The sequence below is a fragment of the Acinonyx jubatus genome, chromosome D1 (genome assembly GCF_027475565.1).
Source record: "Acinonyx jubatus isolate Ajub_Pintada_27869175 chromosome D1, VMU_Ajub_asm_v1.0, whole genome shotgun sequence".
NCBI classification, from domain to species: Eukaryota; Metazoa; Chordata; class Mammalia; order Carnivora; family Felidae; genus Acinonyx; species Acinonyx jubatus.
This window is the reverse complement of record NC_069390.1, coordinates 30,478,418-30,498,263: the sequence shown is the minus strand read 5'-3', so window position 1 is coordinate 30,498,263 and position 19,846 is coordinate 30,478,418. Positions and strand designations below refer to the sequence as shown.

Below are 19,846 nucleotides of genomic sequence, written 5' to 3'. Positions count from 1 at the left end.
GATGCTCAACATCACTTGTCATCAGGGAAATGCAAATTAAAGCCACAGTGCAATATCACTTTACACCTGTGATAATGGCTAAAATAAAAAAACAAGAAATAATAATAATAAATACAGAGAAAAAGGAAAAAGGTATGTTATTGGTAGGGATACAAATTGGTGCAGCCATCATGAGAAACAGTATGAAGATCTCTTAAAAATTTAAAAATAGGGCTGCCTGGGGGACTCGGTCGGTTGAGCGACCGACTTCAGCTCAGGTCATTATCTCACGGTTTGTGAGTTCAAGCCCCATGTCAGGCTCTGTGCTGACAGCTCAGAGCCTGGAGCCTGCTTCTGATTCTGTGTCTCCCTCTCTCTGCCCCTCCCCCACTCATGCTCTCTCTCTGTCTCAGAAATAAACAAACATTAAAAAAAATTTTTAATTAAAAATAGAATTACCATATGATCTAGTAATTCCACTACTAGATACTTACCCAAAGAAAACAAAAACATTAATTTGAAGAGACATATGCACCCCGATGTGTATTGAACCATTTTTTACAATAGCCAAGATATGGAAGCAATCCCTTATGTTCTTCATTAAAGATCTATTGTCTTTATTTTATCTTTACTTTGTCTTGTAGATTGCAACTGGCTACAAATTATTTTCTTCTCTGTATTCATGTCCCTTTGCAGTTGATTTTGCCATTCCTCCCATAAAGAAGTTGGAATTTATTTCTCTACTCCTTAAAAACTAAGAATGGCTATGAAATTTGCTGTGGCTGAAGAGACATTAGCAAATGTGACATAGACAGAGACAAGAAAACTGCTTGTTCAAAGTCACTTATCCTCTCTTACTTCCCTGAGACATCCTCTAAAGAAGCCCAAGCTAGTTTGCTGGAGGATAAGAGATCAAGTATAGGCAAGTCACCAAGCTGAGGCCTACTAGACCAACCAGCCTGACGATTACCAGTCACATGAGGGAGGTCATGGACCATAAGGTCTTAACTGATCCACCATGTCACTGCAAGAAGGTTTGGCTAATACAAGAAATGGCTATTTCTTTTTTACATGGTTCTAAATTTAAGCCACTACGTGTTGCAATGGTTTGTTACACAGCAATAGATAACTAATACACCTTGATTGACAGCCTGGTCTACCATTTCCTTTAAGTTTTACAAGATTTCTTTCTTTTTTATTGTAGTAAACAGTATGAGATCTAATCATTTACTATATTTGTTATTTATTTATTTATTTATTTATTTATTTATTTATTTATTTATTGCCGGCCTCATCTCATAAAGAATTTAACGAAGCTAATAACGAAAATTCAAAAATACAGTAACTATACAATAGAGATAGTTGGATGCAGGTAAACAGTAAAAATAAGAGGAGAAATGTTAAGACAAAGTAGGAACACAAGTATATTGGCCATAAAGGACTTATGCAATAGATAGAATTGCACTTTAACTTTGTCTCTTTCACAGCCAAATGGAAAGCAAAAGTAAGTGTGTATTTTTTCAACATTAGGAAAATGTAAGCATACCTCTTCCTTAGAAGAAACAAAGTATGTCTTGTGTTGGATTTTGAAAGACTTTTTTTTATGTGGATTCCTCTTATAGGAGACAGGAAGTAACATGGCAGATAGCATTTTCCCAAGCCAGTCTAAGAGCTAGCTTTAGTATGTAGCATCCTACAAAAACCAAGAGTATAACATAAAAACACAAGTTCATGAACACAATCCTTTAAGGGGTTACTGAAGTTAACATTTCAGATTTTTCAAGACTCACACACTTTCCCTGGTATAAGGCATGAACAGATTTTGGAATTAGTAATCAAAAGGATCTTGGATTATTCAGTAAAGACTTAAGTTTTCTCTTGTCAGGAATAGTTCAATTTCAGTATTTTTATCAGCACAAACTGTGAGTATTTTGATAATGTGCCCAGTTTGAAAATAGCAAAATTAGGATCTGAACTCAGATCATATTTCTGATTCCAAAGCCTATGGCTTTTTTAAAAAAAAATTTTTTAGCCAATTTCTTACTTGACACATCCCCAAAGGCAAGGGAATTAAAAACAAAAATGAACTACTGGGACCTCATGAAGATAAAAAGCTTCTGCACAGCAAAGGAAACAACCAACAAAACTAAAAGGCAACCAACGGAATGGGAAAAGATACTTGCAAATGACATATCGGACAAAGTGCTAGTATCCAAAATCTATAAAGAGCTCACCAAACTCCACACCCGAAAAACAAATAATCCAGTGAAGAAATGGGCAGGAAACATGAAAAGACACTTCTCTAAAGAAGACATCCGGAAGGCCAACAGGCACATGAAAAGATGCTCAATGTTGCTCCTCATCAGGGAAATACAAATCAAAACCACACTCAGATAGCACCTCACACCAGTCAGAGTGGCCAAAATGAACAAATCAGGAGACTATAGATGCTGGAGAGGCTGTGGAGAAATGGGAACCCTCTTGCACTGTTGGTGGGAATGCAAATTGGTGCAGCCACTCTGGAAAACAGTGTGGAGGTTCCTCAGAAAATTAAAAATAGACCTACCCTATGACCCAGCAGTAGCACTGTTAGGAATTTACCCAAGGGATACAGCAGTGCTGATGCACAGGGGCACTTGTACCCCAATGTTTATAGCAGCACTCTCAACAATAGCCAAATTATGGAAAGAGACTAAATGTCCATCAACTGATGAATGGACAAAAAAAATTGTGCTTTATATACACAATGGAGTACTACATGGCAATGAGAAAGAATGAAATATGGCCCTTTGTAGCAATGTGGATGGAACTGGAGAGTGTTATGCTAAGTGAAATAAGCCATATAGAGAAAGACAGATACCATATGTTTTCATTCTTATGTGGATCCTGAGAAACTTAACAGAAACCCATGCGGGAGGGGAAGGAAAAAAAAAAAGAGGTTAGAGTGGGTGAGAGCCAAAGCATAAGAGACTCTTAAAAACTGAGAACAAACTGAGGGTTGATGGGGGGTGGGAGGGAGGGGAGGGTGGGTGATGGGTATTGAGGAGGGCACCTTTTGGGATGAGCACTGGGTGTTGTATGGAAACCAATTTGACAATAAATTTCAAAACAAAAATTTTTTTTTACATTTATTTATTTTTGAGAGACAAAGACAGAGCACAAGTTGGGGAGGGGCAGAGAGAGAATGAGACACAGAATCTAAGCAGGCTCCAGGCTCTGAGCTGTCAGCACAGAGCCCCACGCAGGGCTCGAACTCACAAACCGCAAAATCATGACCTGAGCCGAACTCAGACACCCAACCGACTGAGCCACCCAGGCACCCCAAAGCCTATGCCTTTAAAAAAAAAAACTAAATTGTGTTATCTGCGATTGGATAATTAATTGGTGATTTTAAAAATACCAGCTTCTTTAAGAAAATATATCTGTATTTCAGTAGGAGATTTCAAAGGTTTGAAGCCAAGGTGTACATAAAGGTAGGAATTTCTTGTGCTTGAGCCAAACTGAGAAGAGTATAGAAGGGAAAGGGAAGAGAACAGGTTGAGGTTTTTACCAAGTTCTTCTGCTAGCCCTCAAATCATAGCATTTGGGTCTATTCAACCAGCATTCAGGGTCTGTTTTACCCAACCCCACTTAACCAGTGAGGCAGGCCCACTCCTTTAAAACAATTGTATGTGTTAGCAAATGCTATGCACCATAAATTGTTAGAATAATGGAGCTTAACATTTGGCCCTCCTTGGATTGCAGATCCTCAAATGTTTAACTTACAAAAAATGAATGGAATGTAAATATTTTGATTTCACTGAAAATATGTTTGTGCAACCTTGTCAAAGAAAACATTCACACTGAAAACATTCTGTTTTGTGCCTTTAGGTAAGAGTAATGTGAATTTACAAAGCCTCTGAGCTCTCTACCTCCGATCTGATTATTTAAGGGCTAATAAATAATTACAAAGTGAGAGCTGAGATTGCAAAGCAGTTGAGGCTTCAGAATCCACCAGCTATTATTCACAGGCAGGCTTCTTCCCATTTAGCCTTTCAGAATGGGCTGCTTGCTCTAAATTTTGTTAATGACTGTGGAAACTAGAGCCCACACATACATTAGGGAAGAGACTTTGATATCTCTCTTCATGTACATTCCACAATGGAGACAAACAAGATGTGGTGCTAATTCTATTTGGAATGTGTTCATCAGTGTTCAGCCATCCATGGAAATATGTCCTGTTGAAAGAAATGTCATTTGAACCAATAATTGACCATTTCAAATATCAGCATGAAAACTGCATATGACACAGTTCAAGCTGGTGACCCTATAAATATCCATCAAGAGGTGGACCATTAATGAATTGTACCTACATTAACTGCCACAGTCCTAATTGGATTGTTTGTTTTTATAACAGATAGCTTCTGTCACCAATGGGGAATTAGCTGACTGTAATATTGGCCTTCCTGCAATGCAATGAAAAGAAAAATAACCATGGGCTATTATTAACTATGGGCTTATTACACGCAAAACACAGTATTAAGTATTTCATATCTTGTAACTCATTTATCAAATATTTATGAAATAAGTGCCCAGCATTTTTCGATGCTCTAAAATAAGGTCATGAACACAATCTTTATCCTTAACGGGTGGAATTTATAGCTACAAATAAAAACAAAGAAATAATTCTTAGCTCGTTTGGTGTTCACAACAAAAAATGCCCATTATCCTAATGTTCACTGAAGAAAGTAATGCTTAGAGAAATTAAATACCTTTTTCAAGGTCAGTGTTGTTAAATGGTCAGGATTTGAACCTACAATCTTCAGACTCTAATGATTCTGCTCTTAACTACATCATTAAATTGTTACCCTTTCTTTACATATTTGTATTATTGACTGGATACCTTATTACTCTGATCCTGTTATAAATTTTCTAACCCCCTTTCCTTTGTTTTCTTAGCACATTCATTTAACCAGCCAACATCAAATATGTGTTGGATACTATTCTACATGCTGGGGATACTAGATCCATTAAAACTATAGTCTATGGTAGACATTGAGCTAGGATTTCTCCTACTTCCTCTGTTGATCTGCCTCTATCTCCAGGACTTGTTTTGCTCCTCCTCTTACATTAAGTGGAATAAAATCTTTCTGTGTCTAAATAATATCCATTTTAGCTTGTATCAACATACCACAATTAACAGATGCTTGTGAATGAACGCTAATGCCATTTAGCAGATGCTTCTAAAAAAGAGTGCTCCCTTGGGGCGCCTGGGTGGCTCAGTCAGTTAAGCAACCCACTTCGGCTCAGGTCATGATCTCTCGAGTTCGTGGGTTTGAGCCCTGTGTCAGGCTCTGTGCTGACAGCTCAGAGCCTGAAGCCTGCTTTGGATTCTGTGTCTCCCTCTCTCTCTGCCCCTCCCCCACCCACACTCTGTCTTTCTCTCTTCCTCAAAACTAAATAGACATTAAAAAAAAAAAAAGAGTGCTCCAAATTTGGTTTTCACCATTGGACAACAGTTCTTAACATGAGAATCTCTCTCTTTAATATAATTTATTGATAAATTGGTTTCCATACAACAGCGAGTGCTTATCCCAACAAGTGTCCTCCTCAATGCCTACATGAGAATCTCTTCTAATCAATACCTGCTTTGAGTCCAGAGTCACTTCAAGTGCCAATGGAGAGGACAAATACTTTAAGATTCTTGGCGATCATCTATTTTATCAGTTCCTGCCTTTTTAGTGTTGACTCAGAGGCAGTTACTTGTTGAGTGAGCTCTCATAGAATTAAAGAGTTAGGTTTCTTAGAGATCATCCATCCTAGAGGTTTCAAAATTCGGCTGTGCATTAGGATCAATTATGAAGCTTATTAAAAAACACTCCCTTGGTTAAAGACCAATGGAACAGAATAGAGAGCCAAGAAGTCCCACACATGTATGGTCTCTTGATTTCCAAAGTAATTGGATAGGGAAAAGGTGGTCTTTGCAACAAATGGTGCTAGAACAACTGAATATCCACTTGAAACAGAAAATAAACTCCACCTTTACCTCACACCATATGCAAAAATTAATTCTCAATAGATTATGAAACTAAAAGGTGGAAGCTAAAACTAAAAGTTTTAGAAAATAACACAAGAGAAAATCTTTACAAATTTGAGGTTTAAAAAGATTCCACAGGTAGAGCACAACAAACACAAACCATATAAAAAGAAAGAAATAAACTGGACTTCATCAAAATTGAAAACATTTATTCTTTGAAAGATATTATGTTAGTTTGCTATGACTGCCATAACAAAATACCACAGACCGGGTGGCTTAAAAAACAGAAGTTTATTTCCCACAGTTCTCGAGGCTAGAAGGCCAAGATCAAGGTGTCAGTAGTTTTGATTTCTTCCGAGACCTCTCTCCTTGGCTTGCAGATGGCTGCCTTCTTGCTGTGTCCTCACATGGTCTTCCCTCTGTATCTGTGCCTTCTAGGTGTCTCCACGTATGTCCAAATTTCCTCTTTTTGTACAGACACCAGTCAAATTGGAATAGGATCTACCCTAATTGTTGCATTTTAATTTAATCACTTCTTTAAAGAGCCTATCTCTAAATATTGTCACATTCTGAGGCACTTGGAGTACACTTCAACATATAAATTTTGGGTGTATTTGATTCAGCCTATAATAAACACTATTAAGAAAATTTTAAAGGGAAGACAGTGACAGGGATAAAATTTTCTAATACTTACATCTGACAAAGGATTTGTACCCAGAATATACGAAGGACTTTTAAAACTTAACAAGAAGACAATTCAATAAATAATGGGCAAAAGATTGAAAGACACATCAGAAAAATGGATATGCAAATGGCTAACAGGCACACAAAAGGATGTTCAACATAATTAGTCATAAGAAAAACAAAAATTAAAACCACAATAAGATTCTACTACATACTTAATTAAATAGATAAAATTAGAAAGAATGACAAGGCCATGTATTGGCAAGAATGTAGAGCAACTGGAAATGCCACATATTATTGGCAGGAATTGTAACTGATACAACTACTTTGGGAAAAAATCTTATAGTTTTTTAAAGCTATATAGATTTTACTATACAATGTAATAATCCTACTCCCAGGTTTTTCACCAAGTGAAATGAAAAGGTCCACACAAAGACATGCATAGAAACGTTAATGGCAATATTATTCATCACAGGCAAAAATTCAAAACAACACATAAACCTATCAATGAATTAATGCATAAATAAATTGTGGAATATCTATGTAATAGAATATTACACAGCAAAAAAAAGAACTACTGATACACCTGGAAATATGAATGAACCTCAAAAACATTGTGCTAAAGGAAAGACGCCAGACACATAAGAGTTCATACTATAGAGGCACTTGGGTAGCTCAGTCGGTTGAGCATCTGACTTCAGCTCAAGGCATGATCTCTCGTGGGTTCGAGCCCTGTGTCAGGCTCTGTGCTGACAGCTCAGAGCCTGGAGCCTGCTTCAGATTCTGTGACTCCCTCTCTCTCTCTCTCTGCCCCTGCCCCACTTGCACTCTGTCTCTCCCTCTTTCTTTTGAAAAAATAAACATTAAAAAAAAAAAAAAAAACAGTTCATCCTATAGATGCCATATATCAAATCTAGACCAGGCAAACTCATTTGTAGTGACAAAAAGCAGATCACTGGAGGCCTGGAACTGGGAAGGGGACAACTGACCACAAAGAATCTAAGGGAAATTTTGGGAGTTATGTAAATGTTCTGTCTTGATTATGATAGGTATGTGCATGCATGTATGTTAAAACTTATCAACCTTTGCACTTTAATGGGTGCATTTTTTGTATGTTAATTAAAACTCAAAGATGTTTAGATACAATTCAAATGTATTAAATCAAAGTTTCTGGGGCATCTGGGTGGCTCAGTTGGTTAAGCGTTGGACTTCAGCTCAGGTCATGATCTCAGGGTTGGTGAGATAGAGCGCTGACCGCACAGAGCCTGCTTGGGATTCTCCCTCCCTCCCTCTCTCTTTGTCCCTCCCTGACTCACACTTTCTCTCTCTCTCAAAATAATAAGAAAAAAATATTTTTTTTCTTCAAAAAAAATCAAAATCTCTAAGTAGAGGGCCTAGGAATGAGGTTTTTTTTAGAAAATCTTATCCACAGTTAATTCTGCTTCAGCCAAGGGTGGGGATGGTGATACAGTCCAGCTCTGACTCTGTGCAGGCATCCCTCTATTGCACTGTCCTCAATGCAACTCATGGTCATGCAGCTTCTGCTTGATGCCACCCTGCCTCCACCTCCACCTCCCTTCTACCCTGCCCACAGCTCACTCTCTTGTATGAGAGCCAGTTCTATTTTAGAATAGCTCTTTTTCTCACTATGGCATGCATCTCTCTCGTTTTGATGGTTGAAGTGACAAAACCCTGTGGTCCTTTGCTTTCCTCTATTGCCTCTGCTCTTGCCATTCAGGATTGCCCTAGGAATATCTAAGAAACAAGGGGTCCAACCAAAGTGAACACATAATTCTCTGATGTTTAAATTAATGTACTGATTTAGCATATACTATTGATTCACCATTTCTTGGTACTGGGCTAGATGCTAGGGTTAGAATAAAGAATATTTATAATGATGGTCCCCATTCAGGTCCTGGCTGGACACTAGACATCTATATTTGAATGTGTGGTGTTAGAGGAAAACAAGTAGATGAAGGTGTGTGGTAGGGTTCCCTTTCTGTCCATGCCCAAAATTAGGGATCCAAGCTCTTTTCATTGATGCCTCAAAAATCTTCACATGCTTTCATTGGCCTATTCCAAAGGCAACACCAACACATTCTGGAATGTAACCAATTATATAGTCTTATTAGTTCTAGTACCTATTTTTTCCCCTCTCTTCTACTATCTCCTGGATGTCCTCAATGGTCCTTGTGGGCCCTGACATGTAGCAGAGTCCAACTTATACCTGCTCCCTCCTCTTGAACCACAGTCTGCATCAGAGTCCTAGGCCCACCAGCTGGTAAGGCAAGACTAATCTAACAACTAGATTGTGAAAGAGTCAAAGTGCTTTTTATGGAGGCAGGAAAAAGTGTTCCAAGAGCATAGCCAGAGTATTTTCATTTACAAAATATTTTTCACATATATTATCTCATTTGAACTGACCTACAACTGAAAATAATAACAGCCACCATTCATGAAGTTCCTACCATGTATAGATACTGTGCTAAGTGTCCTGTACTTTTTAAACCTCATTTGAGTCTTGAAACAATTGTAACAATGTACATACCACGTCACTCTCACTTTACAGATGTGGAAACAGAGGCTGAAATAAAGCAAGTAATCTTTCCAAGGTCACACAAATAGTAACTGACAAAATTCAGATTTGAATCCAGTTATGTGTGACTTCAAAGACCACACTCCTAACTACTATTGTCATTAATTATCTTAGCTTAATAATGCCCTGTTCTAAAAAAAAAATGTTTATACTTTTCTATCTGTATTGATCTTTAAATGTTTTTAGACGTACCTCTATCAAAATTAGTCTCCTGGTCCTGGCTTCTCTCTGCCCACTGCCCACTCTTCTCCTGGAAAGAGTGACTTTTCAGTTTGGAATTGCATCCTATGTGGCTTAGCCTCTTCTAGGATCTTCTTGGTATTGTCTGTCTAGAAAAAACACATATAGTTGACCCTTGAACAACATGAGTTTGAACAGCAAAGTGCACTTACACACAAATTCTTTTCAATAAATACAGTACACTACTGTAAATGTATTTTATCTTCCTTATGATTTTCTTAACATTTTCTTTTACCTAGCTTATTTTATTGTAAGATATTAGAATATCTTACAATATCTTATGTTTATTGTACATATAACATACAAAATATGTGTTAGCTGTTTATGTTATTGGTAAAACTTCCAGTCAACATTAGGCTATGTAAGTTTTTGAAGAGTCAAAAGTTACATGTGGATTTTCTACTGTGTGGAGGGTTGGGTCCCCTAACCCCCAAACTGATCAAAAGTCAACTGTATTTTGATCTGCACTCTGGGCCATGAATAGATGTATTGGGGTATGTCTTGCTCCTATGAACCAGGCCTATAGTCTTCCAGCTCTGTCCATGACTAAGTAGATAAAGTGACTTTTCAGTTGCAATATTAATGAGACCATTTTTGCCATATGCATAAACCATATGTTCCAATCCAGGATATCTGCACCTTATGTAATTTGAAAAAGGTCAGCATCCTCTATGAAGATCAGCTACTACTTTAACTGGTAAATCTTGAAATCAAGGTAGAATCACAGAAAAGCAGTTAATTTCTTGCTCATGTAAACTCTTGTCTGTGCTTGGGAAGGTTTCCTTTAACTCAGTCATTCAGGCTGTGGAAGGCTCTGCTATCTTCAATACTTGGCTTCTAAGATCTACCTGGTCATCAGTGCCTAACTGGAAGACAGAGGAAGACAAAGAATAGCAGATCACAAGGAAGGCTTTTCTGGGACAGGCTTGACAACTGATATGCCTTGCTTCTTCCTACATTCTATTCATCACAAGTCAGGCACAACCTCATCTAACTGAGAAGGAGGATGGGAATAGCTGTATGCCCATATAGCTGTAGCTGTATGCCCATTGTGGAAGAAAAATAGATTTGACCAACAGCTCATTTTTTTCTGCCACATATTAAGAATGAACAAAGAAGTCCTAAAAATAAGTAAGAAAAAATTTTAAAACATCTAAACATGGGCCAAAGATAAAAATGGGCATTTCACATGAAACACAAATAATGGGCAACAGATGTATCCAGAGGGGTCAGTTTCATTAGTAATCAGAGAAATGAGAATAAAACCACCATAAGATATTGTTTTATAGCCAGCGGATTGGCAAGACATTAAAACTCAGATAATGCCAAGTGCTTGCCCGGATGCTTAGTGCAACAGACAATATCAGTGGCTGTCCATCTCCTTTGGCTTCCTCCAGAATCTAGCTGTGGTAGTGAAAGCAGTCCTGTAAGTGCTGGCATGAGACCAAGTATGGGAGTGGCATAATTTTATGTTTTAGAAATACAGATCCTGAGTCAAATAGATTTAGGCTTGAATCCAGCTTAGCTCCTTGATAATTTCTTCTCATTGGATGAATTCTTAGCTTCTCTGAGCTTCACTTTCCTAATCTGTAAAATGCACGAACAATAGCACAATATGGAGACTAACAAACTGATGAGCACAAGTACTTAGCATAGGCCTATATGTTGTACACTCAATAAATGACCATTGTTAAGGAACAGGCTGAGACAATGATGAGGGAGCATTGTCAGAGGGATGAAGAAAGGCCTCAACAATATACACTCAAAGAAACAGTGACTGCTCAAGGCCAAAGGGAATAAAATTGGCTCAACTTTCTGATAATTGGATTTTGGAGTTGCTGAGATTATCGATTTGTTTGAGGGAAATAATTCCTAAGATGCGAAGGTTTTATAAGCCTATAGTTTCTATGACCTCATAAGCAGTCATTGATAATCATTAAAAATTTAGTTTCTAGACTATGTTGTCCTTTGCATGTTAACAATACTACCTTGTGGGTGGTATTTAATTTTTTGTTTTCACTGTTTTTTATTTTTCATTTTCCATTTATTTTTCTCTTTCTACACTGGGTGATTGTTTTTTTCCTTAAAGTTCTCATAATCACTCAATCCTTCATATCACCTGCATCAACCATTTACTATCTACCTGGGTCACAGTAGCTCAGCACCCAAGCTAAATTATGCCCTTTTGTAATCAACTAAGTCAGCCAGTCATTTCAACTGTTCCACACGAAATCAAGTTCCATATACCACAAGTTTCCATTCCCTTCTTTAACTCAGTCAATAATGTGTATTACAAAATAGATGTGAAAATACTTCACTTAAACCCTCTCAAGGGTAAATGTTGAGAGTGTTTGTAGAGTAACATATCAAGCCACATATACCTTGTGGATTCTACAGCCCCACAGAATAAATCTTCATGTATTTTAGAGTCATTGTTACCACTCACTCCTGTTTTTCTTCATGCTAAGAAAGCCTAAGTTTTTCATCCCTCTTTATAGGTCTGGTATCCATTGTTTGAAAAAAACAAAATTCAATCCAATAAATTTGAAGATCTAATTGGCTTTATTAAGCAATCATGATCAGGTAGCATCCCATTCAGCAAAAATAATGAATGAGCTTACAGAGGTGTTTTGAGGAGTTGTACAAAATGGAAAGTTTTTATAGGCAGGACAGCGGGGCAAGGAAGCTATTAATTAGCAAGAGAAAAGAAAAGGGTTGTTCAGGCCAGGACATCTCCTTTTGGAGGGGAAGGACGTGACAGAGGTTTTTGTTTGTTGGTTGATTTGTTTATTTATCACACAGATGACCTCACTATCACAGATCAGGAAATTTCAGAGTGACTTTTAAAAGACCACATACTGGGGTAGGTTGAAATTGTAATTAAATCTTGGCTTGCTGTCTTGAGAGGCAAATGACTCCATCTTGAGCTGGTTTTTTTTTTGTTTGTTTTCTTTCTTTCTTTCTTTCTTTCTTTCTTTCTTTCTTTTTTTCTTTCATTCTTTCTTTCTTTTTTAACACCATCCTCCACTCCAAAGCTTTTTCAAGTTCTTACATCCCATAGCCATATACCCATGCCCAAACCTATACCTACTGTTCTTGGAGGTTCTTGTTTGGTACATTTAGTCATGTGGATTCATCACAACTAACACTACTGTTACTGGAATTAACTTGTTCATACTGGCCACAGTGTTCTCATTCTACATATTGTACTCAGCAAATGCCAGACCTGAACTGGTGAAGAAAATGAATTAAATTCTGATTCTGTCCCCCACACATACCCATACATTTTATCCTCTGTCATTTGATGTCCATTTTCCAAAGTTCTGGTTATCTCTTCTGCTCCTATCTCCTTTGGATACCTACTTCCATCCCGGTTGAAGATGCTTCAAACTAAATTAGCATGTTTCTTCCTTTCTATAATTACATCTTGAGGGCCAACACAAAGGTGGACATGCCACAATTTCTGCCGTATGAGAGTTTACCCTCTGGTAATGTAGACAAGATAACACACAATCAGGACCCTATGCCATAGCATTATATCGCAGAGTTTTGTGGAATAACAATAGGGGAGCAGGGAGGACTTCTCCATGATTATGATGCCCCAAATGTTTCTTGAGTGACAAATGAGCTTACAAAGAGAAGACAGGTCAGTGAGAAAAGCTATGACAGCCCTTCCCTCCTCTACAATGTACCAAGTATGCACTCTCTGGGTGTTACCCTAATTCAGTGCACACTCATACTCAGGGTTTTGTCAACTAGAAACTCAGTTTCTAGGGTGTTGATAAGCTACTAAAAACAGTGAAACACATGCTAAATGTTTTTTTTAAGCTTTACAAAACATTCCAGATGAATTTCTGGTAATCCTGATAGTGATTGCCAATCAGTCCATGAATCATAAACTATTACTTGCTTCTCCTTGGCAGTGAGGATATTGCTGGGCCGGGGTTGAATCAATCTCCTCAGCCCATTTTTATAATGATGGAGGTGAGGGACTTCTGGGGTTCACTAAAATCCCATGAGCATTATGTAAGCTGTTGAAGCTTGAGGATGTCCAAAAAATAGGCCCCTGTGAGTTCAGATGTAATTGAAAGTTAGGAATAGGGGTACAGATGGTAACTAAAATGTTAGCTTCATTGCTATTTAATTTTGGATAGGAACACATGGCTTATGTGTGGCAAAAATGGTCTTATTAATACTGTACCTAAAAAGTCACCTTATGCAGCTAGTCACAGACAGAGATGGGAAATGACATGCCTAGTTCTCAGGGGCAGGATCTATCCCACTAAACCTGGCCCAGACAGCATACCAGAATGCATGCTCTTTCCAGGCAGACAGACACCAAGAAGATCCCAGGGACTCAGCCACACACAAGCAATTCCAGACCAAAAAGTCACCCATCCTCCCAGGGTAAGAATGGGCAGGGAGCAGAGAGAAGCCAGGACCAGGAGGCTAACTCATAAAGTTTAGTTTGTTTCCACATATTTATTTCCTTGTGATAAACATACAGCTCTTAGATAAAGGCACTATGTCTTAACCACCGTTTTATCTCCAGTGCTCTGCTCTATGCCTGATACGTAGTAGACACAAAATACTTGATTGATCAATTAATTAATTTTATAACCTAAATTGTCTAATTCTAGAAATGGCAATATTCTACTACTTACCCAATTACTTTGCCTTGACTCTGCTCTTTTATTTTACTCCCCTTTTCCTCTCCTCTCTCTACCCAGGATTCTGAATCTATCCTTATTAGATCATTTCCCCTTTCACTCTCATATAATTTATAAACTTATTATATGCACTTTAACATTAGAACAACATGAGCCTTAGAAAGTAGTGTTAATGGAAGTCCAACAGGAAAAAATGAAATCAATTGTTGAGATGTCTTGTAGTTTGTATGTATCTCTTTGCTTCTCTCTAAAAAGAAAAGGGAGGGAGGGAGGAAAGGAGGAGAGGGAAGAGGGGCGAAGAAAAGAAAAGGAGACAGAGGAGGAGAGGGAGAAAGAGGAGAGGAATGGAGGGAGAGAGAGAGAGTTATTAAAGTTGGCTCCTTGATGTGTGTGAGGGGATAGGTCCCTTGGAGAGATCAGAATACTATTGCACTAATAAGAGAAATAGCACAGAGTAGTGTTTACATGTGGGACCATACTGCCTGGGTTTAAATTCTGAGTCTGCCGCATACCAATTATGACCTCGACAATTTTCTTAAACTTTCTGTGCCTCAGTTTCCTAACCTTTAAAACAGAGGTGATAAAATACTTCACAGGGTTGTAGTGAAGCGTAAATGTATGTAAAATGTTTACATCATAATAATACATAATAAGCACTATATAGGTGGTAGCTGTCACGATTACTCTGGGAGGTTCCTACTAAGTTTACAGAACTGAATGAAAAATCTGGATATGAAACTAGATGTAGCATGTACTAGAGATCATTTCAAAGAGGGACAAGATGTTCTAGGATGGTGAATACTTGACATCTAAGCTAACACTACCCTTGACCTGTGCTTATGACAGGAATTTCATATCAACCATGAATTCATTTGCTCTGAGCCTGGATGTAGTTTCAGAATTTTTCTCCGAATACCATACCACACAGTCACTCCTAGTCAATTACAGCCAGAAAATAAGGTGAAGCCTATTTGCTAGCCCTATTAGAGGCCCAGTATAAAGTTAGTCACCAGGAAGGTGGCCATGATATAAGTTTGGGCTGCGTCTCTTGGAGGACCGGTACAGACAAAATGAGCCACCTGGTGGAGGGGCCTTTCTGTCTATAACCTAACCCCACTGAAGTTCCTTCTACTGATGAGAAGTCAAATCATATTTCAGAGCAAATAACAAAAGAAACTTCCATAATGACAACATGACAGTGAGACCAAGACCCAAGTGCCTATTCACATGTATGTGAAAAGAAGAAACAGAGTAAGTGTCTCATAGGCTAAGTCACTTGCTTACTTTGTTCATTTTGATATGCTTGGGCCATACCCTCAGTGTTTTCCTTTCAACAATTTTACTTCTCCTCACTAAGCTCATATTTGGTCCTCTCAGAAGTGTGTATTTGGAAAGAAACGGACCCAGAATGGTGACTGAGACTGGCATTAGTCAGAGAATGATACTGATGTTCATTGTAATTACTTGAGCAGACTAAGCTGGGAGCACTGGTAACTGAACCTCTTTTTTCAGGAATGAAGGAATCAAGATTCTTTTTTCCAAGTTGGACAGTTTTATGTATTAAAGTGTTTGTGTGCATATGTCTCCTACATCTAGACCATCATGACAGAAAAAACACATACTGTAACTAAGCCCTAGACCCAAAGGCAAAATTCCATCTTCCTGAAGACTTAATGAAACTCTTTTCCAAAACCTTCACTTAATTCCTATGTCTGGGGTAAATTTTGTATATGGAGGCACTGACACTGGAGGGGGAACCAGACCTTAGAATTGGACAGGGAATGAGCAGTATTTTTTCCTTACATGTTGAAATGGGCATATCAGTCTTGCTTACTTTCAGCCCTACATCTGCTATATCTCCTGCTAACTCATTTGAATCCATGCCCATCAGATACCACTATGGGATTCCCCAAAGTTGTTGGAGATGAGGATTCTGCCTTTAGTAGCATCAATTCTGGTAGCTTCCAATCCCCAGCTCACCTGGTAGATCAACATTTGCAAGTGGACACCTCTAGAGGGAGCTAACTTTACTGGCTTCATTTATAATATAATGGGCAAGGAATTGTAAATATGGGATTTTTTCAGTGTCTCCAGAATTTGAAGACTTTCAGGGGACCCTATAATTATGCCAGAGGGCAGTCATGTGGTAAGGCATAGAATCCATGAAGGAGAAGGAGAAAGAGAAGGAGGAGGAAAAGGAGGAGGAGGAAGAGAAGGCTACTTGCAAAGAAGAGAGATTTATAAGTTCCTAAAAGGCATTTCAAAGGGATACTGTTTTCCTCCCCAAATTTCTATGATTCTTACTTTAATATATCTGATTCCACCTCGATAAAACATTAGCAGTCAATGGTGGCAGAAAAGGGAGACTGTATGAAGAGCAACGAAGAGATGTAGTCTGACTGGAACTTCATACTTTACCAAATGTATAAGATATTTTCAACCTAACGTTCATGTTTCCGATGAGATGCAGGCACTTGGGCTTGTGGGCTCTAACCAATGTGAAGCTGGGAAACAGCTGTGTGGAATCGGCAACTCCTACATATGTTAAGACTTGGCTGATTCCCCACAACATCTCAAAGTTTCCGCATAATACTCAGCTAAACCGAACAGCAAATAATGAGCACTGATACAACCAGACAGAAAAAGTATAGCTTCAGGCTGCCAGCGGACAGACAACCTGCCATTCTCTGCAGGTAAATGGGGCTTCTGAATTAGAGTCTGGAAAGGAGAGAAATAGGAGGGGATTCTGCTAGCCTGCTGCAGCCCTGCGCTCCCAGAGGCATCCAGTTGATACTATACAGCAATGCCAGGAAGAGTGGTTGGGGATGGCAGAGAGGATGCCCAGGACCCAGACCCCCAGTGAAAGGAACCGAGCTCTGTTATACAATTTCCAAGGCAACATAGACACTGGGGCTCAGTCATAATAGAAAATAACTTCCTTTGGTAGTCCCCAAACACTTCCACCTCCAACTACAAAGGGCTTATCAGGCTGAGGATGAGGGGCTCAGCCTATGCTAAAAAGGAGTCTCTTGTGTTCTAATTAGTGACCTGAACAGGCTTAAAGGATGAGTGGGATCAAGGAATTAAAAAAAAAAAAAAAAAAAGAGTGGCTAAGAGACTGTATTTCACTTGCGGTCACCCTAAGGCCAGAGAACATATTAGAAAAAAAAAATTGGAACCAAAGTAGATCCAAAATGGTATGTCTCAGAGAAATATTATCCTTGTGAAAACTGCAGTGACCTCTAAAGAGAAAGTGAAAACTGTGTAAAGTAATAAAACGCTTAGCTGAGACCTTTATGGAGTCATACCTGGATCACAGCCACAGCCTCCCCACCTAGCGTTCTTGCATCTAGTCACTCTTTCCCAGTCCATCTTGCATAATGGCATGAGACATTCATCTTCCCAGAACTTTCCTTCCATCATGTTATCATCCCCTGCTCAGAAAAAGGTCAAGGCATCTTAGCTGCAACTCCCAGAAAGTCAGCTTCATGTATCTAACTGTCCTCACTCGTAACCATAGAAGTCGGCATATTCACTTACTCTTGGACCAACAAGCCATGAGGAAGCCCAGCAAGAGAAGAAAGGACATGTGCTTCAGTGCCCAACAGACTCGCTTTTGATGTCAGTTCCTGTGCTTGACCAGTGGCAGAACTCATTCATGTTATTTGATTTTCTCAGCCCCATCTGTAACACAAGGATAATACCAAACCTCATAGCAGTTGTCATGACAAAATGGCAAACTGTGTCTAAAGTACTCAGTATTACAGAGCCTGCAACCCACTGCAAATTCATAGGTAATACTTTTTGCTTATTAATCATTTCCTGTTTTACAAATTTTCTGTGATATTATCTTAATATTTAAAAATATATAATAAAGAAAGAAGTATAGTATATCACCTTATCAAAACTAGGGAACAATATCTTAGATATTGAGGGAGAACAGAACCTGGAGAAATTTTGAGGGAGGGTAGCAGCTATATTTGCTGCTTGGTCTGCTTCTGTTTGCAAATTCACAAGTTCCTCCTAAGTGTCATCTGCATTTTCCTTGACATCCTAAGCTGTTCTGTGACTTCAAATGACAACAGTAATAGTAGCTCTATAGAAGAGCTCAAATAGAAGACACAAGCATCAACAGACACAGAAACCCTCCCTACAGAAAGTTCCAGCATTTAAATGTCACTGTGTTAGATCCATAGTCCTTGCTTATACAGTTCATGTTTTCTTCAACCTGTTCTACAATGAGAAAAGGCTGACAGTACACAGCTGGTTTTGTACCTTCTAAGTTGTTCATCAGAAGACATATTTTACATGACCACAGCTAAGAGCCGTTTTGTGAAGATAGCAGGTGAGCTGTGCACAAGGCTATTTTGGGAACATACACATGCCAAGTGTGCTACTCTGTGTTCTTACATTCTTTTTCCCCTAGGAGCTGAACTCCCATTTGGCTGTTCTAGTTCCTCCAAGGAACTAAGGTAAGTTTCCATCTTCAAAAAAGTAATTAAAAAAGGAAATGAAGTTGAAAAGAAGATTATATGGTGGTCATCATCTTGCTGCCCAAATTCAAATATTCACTAACCTTCAGGGCATAAAAGACAGGGAAAAAATCTTCAAGGCATAATAAACACAGAAATGATAACATCTAAGGAACAGACAATAAAGAGAGCAAATTTAGGATCAGAACAAGAAATTATATTAAGAAAACAGAAGGTGGCTTATAAGTGGAAATGGTAGATTTGTTCTACTAAAAAAAAAAAAACTAGTATATTTTCGAAGCAATAGGAGAACAAAAAAATTTTAAAAATAAGTTTTTGTTAATATACTTTTTCAGAAGCAGAGCACCAAATCCAAAAAGAACTCTACCCTTTTTTAATTTATTTTTTTAATTGAAGTATAATTAACATACAATGTGATGTTAGTTTCAGGTGTACAACATTTGATTTGACAATTCTATATATTACTCAATGCTTACCATGATAAGTGTAGTTACCATCTGTCACCACACAGCCTTATTACAATATTTTTGACTATACTCCCTATGCCATACTTATCATCTATGTGATTTAGTCATTTTATTATGGGAATTTTGTACCTATTCCCTTTATTTCACCCATCCCCTCACCTACCTCCCTTCAGGCAACCACCAGTTTGTTCTCTGTATTTGTCTGCTTTTTTCATATTAGTTTGGAAGAACTCTACTTTTAATCTCTTATATGACACAGAAAAACGAACAGTTACCACAAAGAAATCAAGAATACAATAATTCACTAAAGTGAACATTTCAGGAGGGAAAAGAGGAAACTTGCACCATTAGGAAACCCAATGTCTGCTTACACGGCTGAAAAGGGGTATCCAAATGGCAAGGGGGAAATGAAAAACAACCTCATTCGACTTTGTACTTACCTTTTTTTGTATGTCACAAACTGATCCAATCAGGAAAAAAAGACTATGGGTGTTTCTGAGGTCAGTTTCCACTGCATTATACACACAGGGTTGTTTTAAACCAACGCTGTGTGGAGCTATTGCCTTAACAGAGTTTGGTGGCCAAGGCCAGAAACCCTGGTGTGACAAAGACTGGGGAGGAAAAAGAGATTCAGAACATAGACAGAGAATTAAAGACAGACTCTGAGAGGTTCAAAATTTTAAAAAGAAATAGCTTCAGTA

At 38.3% G+C, this 19,846-nt stretch overlaps 1 long non-coding RNA gene across 3 annotated transcripts in view; it reads right to left on the bottom strand.

Annotated features, from left to right (window-relative positions):
- Window positions 1-6,187: 6,187 nt before the first annotated feature.
- Window positions 6,188-19,846, bottom strand: part of LOC113603426 (uncharacterized) — a 193,770-nt gene continuing 180,111 nt past the window's right edge. For 2 of the 3 annotated variants that reach the window (XR_008290414.1, XR_008290415.1), the window contains 2 exons: window positions 17,726-17,869; window positions 6,188-9,604 (listed from right to left, as the gene is read on the bottom strand). This is a non-coding gene — a long non-coding RNA (uncharacterized LOC113603426). The remainder of the gene's footprint in view (window positions 9,605-17,725; window positions 17,870-19,846) is intronic. The other variant, XR_003425009.2, reaches the window with a different exon arrangement.